The 12783-nt window shown below is 39.2% G+C and overlaps 1 long non-coding RNA gene across 1 annotated transcript in view; it reads left to right on the top strand.

The window, feature by feature from the left end:
• The window catches only part of LOC135230830 (uncharacterized), a 38166-nt gene extending 27113 nt beyond the window's left edge, over window positions 1-11053 (top strand). Inside the window, exon 3 of the long non-coding RNA XR_010321602.1 lies at window positions 11001-11053. This is a non-coding gene — a long non-coding RNA (uncharacterized LOC135230830). The remainder of the gene's footprint in view (window positions 1-11000) is intronic.
• The last annotated feature ends 1730 nt before the right edge of the window (window positions 11054-12783 follow it).

Below are 12783 nucleotides of genomic sequence, written 5' to 3'. Positions count from 1 at the left end.
CAGATGGTTCAAATTTTTCTTCCCTAGTAAATTTGAATATTTTCTACTTCAGAAGTTGTTGGACTACATTATCATATTGATTTCTAGGTTTTCAAAGGTATATAATTTTATAAATTCAAATACTTCTAAACACAGCCTTTTCATGCAGTCCATGTAATCCAAGTGACCGCTCCCATTTTCCAGCGGTAAGATAAACTACTGCAGGAGCTCTGCTGATGCATTGCTTAAAGCACTCAGCTGCTAACCGAAAGTGTCAGCAGTTCGAACCCACCAGCCCCTCTTCAGAACGAAGAAGTGGCAGTCTGCTTCTGTAAAGGTTTCCAGCTTTGGAAACCCTGTGAGGCAGGTCTGCTCTGTCCTATAGGGTTGCTATGAATTGGAATTGACTCGAAGGTAACAGGTTTAGTTTTTGTTTGAAGGTAGACTACTACACCTTTGTGATGTTGGGGAAAAAAAGCATTGTTGAGACTGCCCTAGAAATCCAGCAACTTTGCATATTTCTCATCAGATTTAAACTGCATATCTGAATGTCCTTTAAAGGACTGGTCTGGGAGGCAGCAGTCCCGGTTATTTTTACGAGTTTCCCTACTGATCAACTTTGAGTTTGGCAGGTCACTTAGGCTTTCTGTATCTCAGTTTACTTATCCAGAAAATGGAATAATAATTCTTGTCTTGTATACCTTTCAGGATGGTCAGAGGATCAAATAAATGAAATTGTGTAAAAATGCTTTGAAAACTGTGGTTTAGTCTGTAAAAGCGAGACTGTGTCATATACACACACAGGATTTTGATTACTAGATGCACTATTTTACTTTGTAATGGAATTTATAATGGCTGAAGTGTGATTGCCATTGGGTTTTTTTTTTTTTTAGTTGATAATGTCATTATCTTCAAATGTAATATTTTGGAACAAGACTCAGAGGTAAACGTTCTTTCTACTCATATACTGAGTTGGAGTACATTTCAGCGTGCCGTGGAATAATTATGAAGTTGAAGAAATGTTCATTTCAAAATCACTTTGAGGGGTTGCGGTACTTTTTGTGTTTTAAAAATGAAAAAAATCTGGTTGTAGCTCTAAATTATAAAATTGGCAGGAATGCTGTTTCCATCAAGGAAGAAAAGTCAAGCCATATTTGAAGACAATTATGTAAGTATTTTTAAGCTCCAAAGATAGAAATTAAGGTTTGGATTTGAGGAAACTAAGCACTTTTTTTCATGAGATTTTGAGACAGTTGCCAAAAGGGGGTGAACTGGCTCTCAGATTTATAGGATGGTGATGTACATAGTATTTTGCACATGTGAGTTTCTTTCTACTGAGATGACTTTTTCCTCTCAAAAGAAAAAGAAACAAATTGCTAAAATTAGATTAATGGAAAATTAACTTTCAGAGCAGTGTTTAAGACATTTCAAAATTCTTCTTTCTGCTATAGAATTTATTCTGCCATGTGGAATATGTGGAACTTTTTTTTTTTTTCCATCTCCCAGCTGTTTGTTAAACACGGACCGTAAAACACGTACCACGTGTAATGTGGCCAAGTAAGCTCTGCTGTAGGCTTGCTTTGGAATTTCCTGGTTTGGAATTTCCTTATAAAAGCTTGATTTTTAACTATAATGTAGTTTCTGAACCTAAAACTTCAGTAGGTCAGAAAAAAGAATAACCTTCCTTTTGATTTATGGGTTTTGATTTTTCATTGTTTCCTGTTGGAAGAAAAAAAAAAACCGTAAATTCTGTTTTTTAAATGCAATCTAGCTAGTTTTTGTTATTTAAGAAAATAAAAGCTAGTTCAGTTGTTTCTTCTCTCATTTCTCCTTCTCAAGAAATCCTGCTGCCTGAATAGAAAGGCAAGCTTGTTAGCCGAATGCCTCGGGAAGTGAGCTTTCAGATGTTCGTGCTCTTCTTCATTTGTCCATGGCCACAACGTGCCTCTGACTTACTGAGATTTGTGCTCTCCAGTGGTTTCAGAAAAAGACGGGCTTCAGAAACAGACCATTAAAGCAATCTCTTTATGCTATATGCAGCAGACCAAGGTCTGTTTGTTTTTTAATCTGCTGAGTAGGTTTCAACACCTGTTTTCTCACAGTTGCAATGATACAGTCTGCAGATTTCAGTTCTTGTCATTTGAGCACCATGAAAATTCCATGGGTCGTAACATTCATTATATCTCTTTCCTGATCCTCTGGAATGCCTCTGTTGCCATTTTACCAAAGGCAGTATATGTGAACCTTGGCGCCAAATTCCAGACTAGTCCTTGGTCTTTCCTTTTACATTCTTTTGCTTTTCTCTGGTACTTCGCTGTGTTCTATTATAATAGTGTTTCTAGTTCCTATTTTTATGTGAGAATGTTCTGTCCTAGAATCAAATAACCTAGGTATGGGACCATAAAAAGATCTTTTTATGCTTTTCTGTGCAAATTCAGAAAATAATGCTTGGTTCCTTACTGCGATAGTTATCAGGTAGATACAGGGTTGAGCAACAACATTAATATCGCCTATTCAAATAATTTACAAATTCCAGTGTTCCAAGAACCATTTTAAAGAGTGAACTTCCACTTTCCTCTTTGATCATCAGAACTATTATTCTGAACTTTATCTTCACTCTTACAATGAATCTTGAGAAATAAGTCATCCTTTTTTTTTATGGGTCCCCAAGTTTTGCAGGATTTTCTAGGGTAACATTTAGCCTGAGACTTCACTCAGGTTTCTGTAGGGGGCTTGACGTCATGTAGTTTTCTTCTCCCCCTGGCTTCAATCTGGTTGGGCAAGGGCGGCTTCCATCTGATAAGTTGTACCCTTGGAATTCTCAGGAAGTGTTCATAGTCTTTCTTCAGGGTAACATAATAGAACTTTCTAAAAGAGCTTCTTTGGTGTAGAGCAGTGCTGCACACGCAGGAGAACTTCCCATGACGAGGGACATACTGTATAATCTGAGCTGTGTGGTAGAACTTCCCACGACGATGGCGATATTATATAATCTGAGCTGCACCGTAGAACTTCTCATGACGATGGAGATATTGTATAGTCTGAGCTGTGTGGCAGAACTTTCCGTGATGATGGACATACTGTATAATCTGAGCTGCCTGGTAGAATTTCCCATGACAATGGACATACTGTATAATCTGAGCTGCCTCGTAAAACTTCCCACGATGATGGACATAGTGTATAATCTGAGCTGCCCGGTAGAACTTCTCATGACGGTGGAGATACTGTATAGTCTGAGCTGCACAGCAGAACTTCCCATGATGATGGAGATATTGTGTAGTCTGAGCTGTGCAGTAGAATTTACCATGACGATGGAGGTATTGTATAGTCTGAGCTGTGCAGTGGAACTTCTCATGACGGTGGAGATATTGTATAGTCTGAGCTGCACAATAGAACTTCCCATGATGATGGAGATATTGTATAGTCCGAGCTGTGCAGTAGAACTTCTCATGACGGTGGAGATATTGTATAATCTGAGCTGTGCAGCAGAATTTCCCATGGTGATGGAGGTATTATATAGTCTGAGCTGTGTAGTAGAACGTCCCGTGACGATGGACATACTGTATAATTTGAGCTGTGCAGTAGCCACTAGTCACACGAAGCTACTGAGCACTTGTAATGTGACCAGAGACATGGAGGAAATGAATTATTAATTTTACTGAATTTTAACTAATCGAATTTTAGATTTAAATAGCCCCATGTGGCTACCAGCTACTGTATTGGACAGCACAACTCGAGTATGATGAATCTAGCTGATTGTCCTGTGTCCTCCATGAAAGGGCCCTTCTTACCTGAAGAATGGAGATTCTAGGACACTTAACTGTGCTCATGAGGAACCTATACTTAGACCAAGAGGCAGCCGTTCAAACAGAACAAGGGGATTCTGCGTGGTTTAAAGTCAGGAAAGGCATGCATCAGGGTTGTATCTTTTCATCATACTTATTCAATCTGTATGCTGAACACATAATCTGAGAAGCTGCACTATATGAAGAAGAACTTGGCATCAAGATTGGAGGAAGACTCACTAACAACCTGCCATATGCAGATGACACAACCTTATTTGCTGAAAGTGAAGAGGACTTGAAGCACTTACTGATGAAGGTCAAAGATCACAGCCTTCAGGATGGATTACACCTCAACATAAAGAAAACAAAAATCCTCACAGCTGGACCAATAAGCAACATCATGATAAATGCAGAAAAGATTGAAGTTGTCAAGGATTTCATTTTACTTGGATCCACAATCAACAGCCATGGAAGCAGCAGTCTAGAAATCAAAGGACATATTGCACTGGGCAAATCTGATGCAAAAGACCTCTTTAAAGTGTTAAAAAGCAAAGATGTCACTTTAAGGACTAAGTGTGCCTGACCCAAGCCATGATATTTTCAGTCTCCTCATATGTGTGAAAAAGCTGGAGAATGAATAAGGGAGACCAAATAAGAATTGATGCCTTTTAATTTATGAGGTTGGCAAAGAATATGGAATATACTATGGACTGCCAGAAGAATGAATAAATCTGTCTTGAAAGAAGTACAGCCAGAATACTCCTTAGAAGCAAGGATGGTGATACTTCATCTCACATACTTTGGACATGTTATCAGGAGGGATCAGTCCCTGGAGAAGGACAGCATGCTTGGAAAAGTAGAGGGTCAGCGAAAAAGAGAGAGATAGAGTGACACAGTGGCCACAACAGTGGGCTCAAACATAGCAAGGATTGTGAGGATGGCACAGGACTGGGCAGTGTTTCATTCTGTTGTACATAGGCTTGCTATGAGTCAGAACTGGCTTGACGGCACCTAACGACAACAACAACAAAGGAACCATACCTTACAGCTCATGCCTGTGACATGCTCCTTCCAATTATTTAAATTTCCTATTGCAGATCAACATTGATGGTCTGGTTACAAATAATCCTGGCATGAATATAATTCCATAAACATCTCATGGGAAACTCCCATAAACTAGGTGATGTCAGTGGATAGAGAGGGAGAGGCCAAGATTAATGCAGCCGTTGTTCAGTTTTGGAGAGGAGCTAGATACCTGACTATACATAATCTTGTTCACATAATGCAGGCACAAGCCAAGGGCTTTGGGAATTTGTGAAAGGAGAGATAACTGGAGGTGTTACCAGAAATAGTGCTTGACTGGACTTGAAGTTGGGCAGGACTCCAGCAGTCAGGGAGAAGGGAGGCTGGGCTGACCGCTTCCAGTCTTCCTCACTTCAGAGTCAATACTGCCCATTTCAGGGAGGTAAGTTCTACTAAAACACTGCTTTGACCATGCCATTTGCTTGCTTAGAAACTTTGAATACTTTCTCTTGCCTCCATTGTAATGGCCAAATTCTCCCAAATTGACCCAAACAAACAGTTTTACTAGATGGCTTTTAAGGTTATTTCCAAATCCAAGCCCAGGATTATATAACTTTGCCATAATAGTTTTACTTTTCACAGCTACCCTGCACACCTCCTCTCTTTACCTCCTCACTTTACTCTGTTATTCACTTGAAAAGCGAATGTTGGTTGTCTTCCTCTGTTAAGCTTGTATCTTCTAAATCTTCTAGAAAAATATCAGGTCATATCAGACCAAAATAATCTTTCTTGTTTCTGGACTTTCAGAACAATTATTATGCATAGGATTTATTTGACAAATGATCATAAATCTCCTTGTGGCACTCTTTTCTTCTTTGAATCTTTTATTGTGTACGCACATGGACAAGGACTGAAGAGAATATGCAGAAAAAAATTTGAACTAAGGGTAACAACTTTTTTTTTCTCCTTTCAATGTTTTCTAATGTGCTCTTATTTTTACAAAAAAAATTTAAACCACTTGTTCTATAGTTTTAAAGTCCTTATGTCTGGGCTCAGGAATCATGCCTTATGTGGGTTAGTGTACCGGCAAAGCTTTCTTTAGGGACTTGCATGTAGCAGGAACTTACACAATTAACAACAACAAACACACAGTGTTTATACCTACATAAGTAATAAGATATGGGATCATTTTGTCCCACATTTGAAACAGCACATTTTCTTTTTTGCTTTCTATTATGTCCTCATATATGTATTCCTGAGAGCTTAATCTCTTGTGTGTGTGTGTTTTGTGTATTTATCTGATCACTTGTACTAACTAAATTGTAGACTCTGATGACAATGACCATACCTTATTCATGTTCTGTCTTCTACAAAGTACCTTCAGAGAGGTGGTGCTCAAAAGTATTGAATTATTTCAGATTCAAATGTTACACATAGATATGTTTTATAATATTCCAGAGATAACCACTTAAGTACTTACAACCCAGAATACGTTCAAGGCCTCAAATTAAGTTCTTACATGTTTTCCCATGAACACCTTCTTACATAAGTATTTTGAAAATTTTTTAGCTCAGTAACATCACATACAGAAGAATGATGATAAAAGATGTTTTTTAACTAGGCTTCTTTTTTTTATTGTTGCTTACGAAGTAACTTCAAATACCTAAATAAGTCATTAGCACGAGTATCTTTGCTTTTATGGAGTCAGTTGCTGCAAAAAAGATTATTTTAAGGTGAAAAGTAAAGATAATTTAGTATTTGTTCTAATATTTATATTTCAGTTTGGCTTGTAAAGTAAATCTGTTTTTCTTCCTGCATATTCTTGTAAGTGGTAGATCCTAAATATGCCTTGGGAGTAGATGGAAACTCGCCAGTGGACATTCCTTCATCTAGCCAAGCTCACAAGCTCCTGAGAGTAACTTTACATCTCAAGGAATATTGGAGCTACTGGGGTCTCTATGAATCGAAATCAACTTGAGGGCAATGGGCTTTGCTTTTTTTTTTTTTTTTTCCTTTTTTTTTTTTGGTACCTAAGGAGCCCTGGTGGTGCAGTGGTTAAGAGTTCAGCTGCTAACCAAAAGATGGGCAGTTGGACTCCACCAGCCATTTCTTGGAAACCTACAGGGCAGTTCTACTCTGTCCTGTAGGGTCGCTGTAAGTCGGAATTGAGCCGATGGCAATGGGTTTAGGTGCCTAGGAAACAGCTAGTGCGGTCTGCTCCCCCTCCTGTCTGTCTCTCTCGCTCACACGCGCACACACACCTGAATGCGCGCGTGTGCACAAGTGCGTGCACGCACACACACAGCCTTTACAGCTGAGAGACAGAGGTCCATTTAGGCCACACTTTTTGCCTCAGGTGGTACAAGGAGTCACCAACAATCCCTGTGCCTTTTGCTTTATCTTTAGCTTCTTTTCCTTTAGGTGATTTCAAGGACCTCCAATAGTTTGTTTACTCCAAAGTAAACACTTGTAGGCCTCTCATAGTTTTCAAGTTGTCACCATTAGTCAGTGCTTTATTCTAAGGCATTTCCTCTTTTAAAAAAAACACAAAACCTAAAACACAAATGCTTGGAAGAGATAACCATAACTCATAAAGAAGGCAGGATCACGTTATAGTAGTATTTTCTCCATTTATTCCTGGAAGAAAGGAAAGCTTGGAGGGCCTGGAAAGGTGACATTTAGGGGAAGAAGAAAGTACGGCAAAGATTTGAAACACTAGGAAGAGTAGTGCTTAAGACACTAAGTCACTAGGGGATCGTGGGCAGCCAGAGGGCAGTGTGGGTGCGTTGGATCCGTGGTCACTAACAGATGTGAATTTCACTGCTTTCACCTGCAAAAACATGGGTAATGTAGATTTGGATTATAGAGACGGATGAAGAGAGATGAATTTTACAGTGATTAAGGGAATTAAACACTGAAGGTAAAAACTAGAAAGATAACATAAAATGAGAAAGAAAAGTTGAAATTAGTAAATTAGAAAATGCACACAAAATGTCTTCAGTGACCAAGCACGCTCGGCCTTTCCTCGCCCACCTGCCCCCACGTTCAGTTGAATATAGTGCGTAGTTTCTCCTGAGTTTCAGAGGGAGGGAAGCAGCTTTAGCACCCGACGGGATTACAGAAGTCTGCTGTTTTAAACAACCGTTCTGTGTGGCGTTGATTTCTAACGTGCTGCTGAACCATAACTTTCCATCATTTTAAACAGTTGACTGATGTCTTTAATCTACGTTTTCCTCATTTTAGACTATTCCATCAATCTCCAAAACAGATTCCATAAGCCATTAAAGAACCGGTTAAACAGTTGGGTATTGCTAGAGTAATAACCAAATAATAACCAAAATGAGTTGTGTTTTCTTATACATGATTTCTCTTACAAATACAGAAAAGGATGAGAACGCTTTCTGTATTTTTAGGTGTTACTCATGGATCAACCAAAAAGCCTTCATTTTTTTTCCTTGTATATGTCAGAACTTCATTTTTCCTGACAGCTCAGTAAGGTGCATTTTACTCCCCTTGTACTTATCAAGAAGCTTGCTCAGGGAGGTTAAGGAGCTTGCTAAATCAAATTATTATTCGGATGGGAACTTTAAACAACCAGAAAGGAAATAATGAGAATGTTGACACAATGGGAGGAATATAACCAGTGTCACTGAACAATTTCTGTAGGAATTGTTGAATGGGGACCTTTTTTCTATGTAAACTTTCACCAAAAATACAATAAAATATTATTTAAAAAAAAAAAACTTTAAAAGTTTTAGTTAAGGCAAAACAATATGTTCCTTCCATTAGAATTTCAGTGTTCATTCAGCATAAGACAGTTCATGGAAGTTTTACAAAGGTACCACATGTTTATCTTTAATGAACTTCAATTAATTTTGAATATGAACCTCTGATTCTGTATGCCTTTCTCACAGGGAATATCACTTTAAAGTGCCTTCTAAATGTTACAATGCATGATTTTAGACCAGGGGCAGCTTTAACAATTTTCTGTTCCAGTTTTCTACCCCTCCTTCCTTTTTTTTTTTAGTGACAAGAAAAACATGGTAAAAAGATATCCAAATTCACATGTCTACTTAGTAAAACTGAGATTCACATTTTCTGATTTCTGGTGCACTGTTTCTTCGGGATTGTTTTTGATAATCTTACCATTCTTTAATGTCCATGGTGATTACCACCAACATGTTTTTAATAGCCTTTTCCACAGTTCTTACTGAAGCCATGATAAAATTTTTGAATATGTGTGTGTGCGTGTGTGTATATGTAAACCTTACAGCAGGACAATAAAATCAGTTAATACACTCAGTTCTGAAGTCCTTATGAGGGGCTTTCATTTAAGAGTAATGTAGACCCCAAAAGTGTGGGCTCTGGGGTTAAATTGTTAGGGTCATATCCAGCTCTTTACCCCTCTGTGCTCATGTGTAAAATGGAGCCTATAAGGACATCGGCCTCATTGGGTTTTTCATTCAACAGAGATTTATTGAAGCCGACTATGTGTTGGGTACTTTCTAGACTCTGAGGACACAGCAGTGAACAAAACAGACAAAAACCCCTGCTCACAAGGAGCTTACAGTCCAATGGAGACAGACAAGAAATGTGATAAATAAGTAAACCATATAGTCTGTGTGCAGCATGGATGATGCAGACAGTAACGCACTTGCCTGCTAACCCAAAGGTTGGAGGTTCGAGTCCACCCAGAGGCACCTCAGAAGAAAGGACTGATGACCTTCTTCCGAAAAATGAACTGCTGAAAAAACCCTATGGGGCATAGTTCTACTCAGACATACATGGGATTGCCACGAGTCAGCGTCGACTCAACAGCACCTGGCTTTGATAGTATGTTTGAAGGTGGAAAAGACACAGAGAGAAATACAGTAAAGGGACGGGAGTGCTGAAGATGGGGAGGAATACAGTTTTAAATAGGTGGGTCAGGGTAGGCCTCGCTGAAAACATAAATTTGAGTAAAAGCTTTTAGGAGAGGGTAAAGAGAGCCATGCAGATATGTGGGGGAATGGTGTGCCTTGTGGGTTCAGAAAAGAGCAAGGAGACCAGTGTGGCTGCACCTCCCCAGTGAGCGAGGTGGGAAGGAGGAGATGAGTCAAAGAGCAGCAAGGCAGGCATAGGTAGAGTGGGGCCTCATAGTCCGTTTTTAGGACTTTGGCTTTTACCACAAGGGGAAGGATAGCGTGTGGCATTGGAGGGTTTAGCAAACAGGCGACATGGTCTCCTTTTTACAAGAATCTCTCTGGCTTCTGTGTTGAGAATAGCCTTTAGGGGGACAAGCGTGGAAGCACAGAGGAAGTGATCACAACAGTCCAGGTGAGAGATGATGGTGGCTTGGACCAAGGTGGTAACAATGGAAGTGGTAAAAAGATGGTTGAACTTTAAATACATTTTAAGAAAATAGAGCCAACAGCTTTTGCTGATGATCGGATGTAGGTGTGAGAGAAAAGAGGCGTCAGGGTCTTTGGCCTGAGCATTTGGCAGTCTGGAATTGCCACTCAGGGAAAAGCGAAGGATTGTGCCAGGAGCAGATGTTAGGGAGGAGATCAGGCCTTCCGTTGTGACTTATTAGATGTGCGAGTGGAGGTGTTGAGTTATCAGGAACACAGATGAGTGTAGGGTCTGGGAGACACGTCCAGGCTGGAGATGTCCTAAGGGAGTAGTCAGAACTTAGTGGAATTTAAAGCAGTGAAATTGGATAATATCACAGAGTCTGGAATATGGAGCCAGACTACTGAGTACCACCACTTGTTAGCTGAGTGACTTTGGGAAAGCCACTTAGCTTATGATTCAGTCTCCCCATCTGAAAAGTCAGAATAATAGTAGCTGGGATTGCTGTGAGAATTCAAACACTCCTATCTGTAAAACTCCTAGAACATGGTATATGCTTAATAAAGACTAACCATGAATTTTTATCACAACGACCCTGTATGCCCCTGGGACTTCACCAGTACTCACCTTGACTCAAATTGTTGTTAACACAGCTTTTCCTCCTGTGGGTTATCTTATATTTTGGTTCGTGATTGTTCATTGCCACTAGAAGTTCAACTGAGTTGATTTTACTTCCAGAGCTAAGCTGACCTGTATTTATTTTAGCACTGCCTCAGTTGTTGATTGATTTACTTTTAAAGCCTGTGTGTTTTAGAATCTGTTACTTGTTCAGAAAACAATCTTACGTGTTTCTTCAGTGCTGCTTTCCTTTGCTTTTCTTAGTGCTCAGCAGAGGAGCAGTCAGGTTCACAAGAAAAACACAATCGGAAATCAGGTAGGAATCCTACGAGAGAATCAGTGATGCATGCTCCAGGCAACTGGAACTAAATCGCTTGCCTGACTGTTTTTTAAATGCAAATTAATCATGTGCAAATTGGGCTTGAAATGCAGCTTTTTTTGTTTTGCTTTTAGAGGTTTTTTTTTGGAATGAATTGCTTTTTTTTTTTGTCGCTATCTTATGCAGTTAACCATATTGATTTATTTCAAGTAACTTTTCCGCTACTTGCTCTGCTTGTCAAATTTGGCTCCTTGTGTCCTGTTTTGCCTGCTTACATTACCCCTAAATTTGATTTAACCTTGAATCCACGAAACAGTTCAAGGTTAAAATACGGTGAGTAGTCGCATGAGCTTTGTGGTGCCGCTGACTAGTTCACACATTTGCACAGCTTGGTAACAGTGAAGGGACAGCTCATAAGGAAGGTGGTTGTTGGCCTTAATCTCTGCCACCAAATTCCTGCTGGCTAATGAAGACATAACTCCTATGAAGACCTGATCCTCTGAGCTTTTGTGTTCTGGGCTGACCGGCTGCCTCCGACTAACAGCGCTCTGCAGAGATTGCGTTAACTCCGGCAGTTTGCTGTTTCTTTTAGGTTTTCTGTGATAATAATGAGTATTTGCATTGTTATTTCTTTTCAAGTCAAAACAATGATGATTTTATAGTTGTTTCTTTTTTTAAATCAGAGGTACAATTATTAAACAAATCGAAACCTGTGCTCTAGCTTTTTCCCCCATTGTTTTGAAAGGAAAAGAGGTAATAACAGAGTTTTCTTTAAAAACTTTTTTTTCTGAACTAAAGCATATAATTCTTTGCTATTTCAGGGAACCAATCTTCCGCCTTCAAGGCAAATTGTACGAGCTAAGTTCTGTAAGCTTACCGTTGCTTTTTCATTTAGCTTCCCAAGGGCACAGTTTGTCTTTAACTGATTAACTCAACTAGCGCTTGCTACTAATTTTTTTTTTAACTTAGATTGTCTTGTCCATAACACCCTATCATTGAAATAAAATCCTTTTAAGAGGGTTCACCCCTTCACTGCTAATAACTTGCTGTGATCTAAAGGTATGAACTAGTAAACCTAAAATGCTGTAGTAATCAACCCTTAACACCGTGGGTGCTTTGATATTTCTCTAATCGTAATGGGCCTTAAAATAATTAAAATCATTAATGATCTTCATCTCTGTCCTTTTATGCTGTGTCGTTGTAAGGTTTAAGCCCTTCTCTTCTGTATGTGTGATTACGTTTCCGATAAAGTAGATGGGGCTTCTGAAAGGTGGGTCAATGTGGACCATCTGATCTACCTAATTCCAATTATTTGCATTTATTTAAAAAAAATTATATTGATTGACATTTTATATGGTTTTTGAGCTGAGTCTTTTAAAACCAGATACTATATATTCATTTTATAGACGTATAAATGTACTATCAAGTGACTAACATGGGTAAATTTGGTTTTGTCTCTGTTTTTTTTTTAACAATTATATTCTCATTTCTTCCATGAATGAAGCAACCTTAATGTCTTCCTTCCAACTATGCACCAGTTCAGAATAAGATTGGAGCATGGCCAACTAGATGCCCTCTGGTGTTTTGGAAAAGGAGCCCTGATAGTACAGTGGTTAAGGTGCCTGGCTGATAACTGAAAGCTCAGTGGTTTGAGCCCACCAGCTGCTCCTGGGAAGAAAGATGGGTAGTCTGCTTCTGTAAAGACTACAGCCTTGAGTACCCTATAGG

Source organism: Loxodonta africana, chromosome 3, assembly GCF_030014295.1.
Source record: "Loxodonta africana isolate mLoxAfr1 chromosome 3, mLoxAfr1.hap2, whole genome shotgun sequence".
Classification (NCBI taxonomy): domain Eukaryota; kingdom Metazoa; phylum Chordata; class Mammalia; order Proboscidea; family Elephantidae; genus Loxodonta; species Loxodonta africana.
The sequence above is the reverse complement of the archived record's forward strand: the minus strand, read 5'-3'. Positions and strand labels throughout refer to the sequence as shown.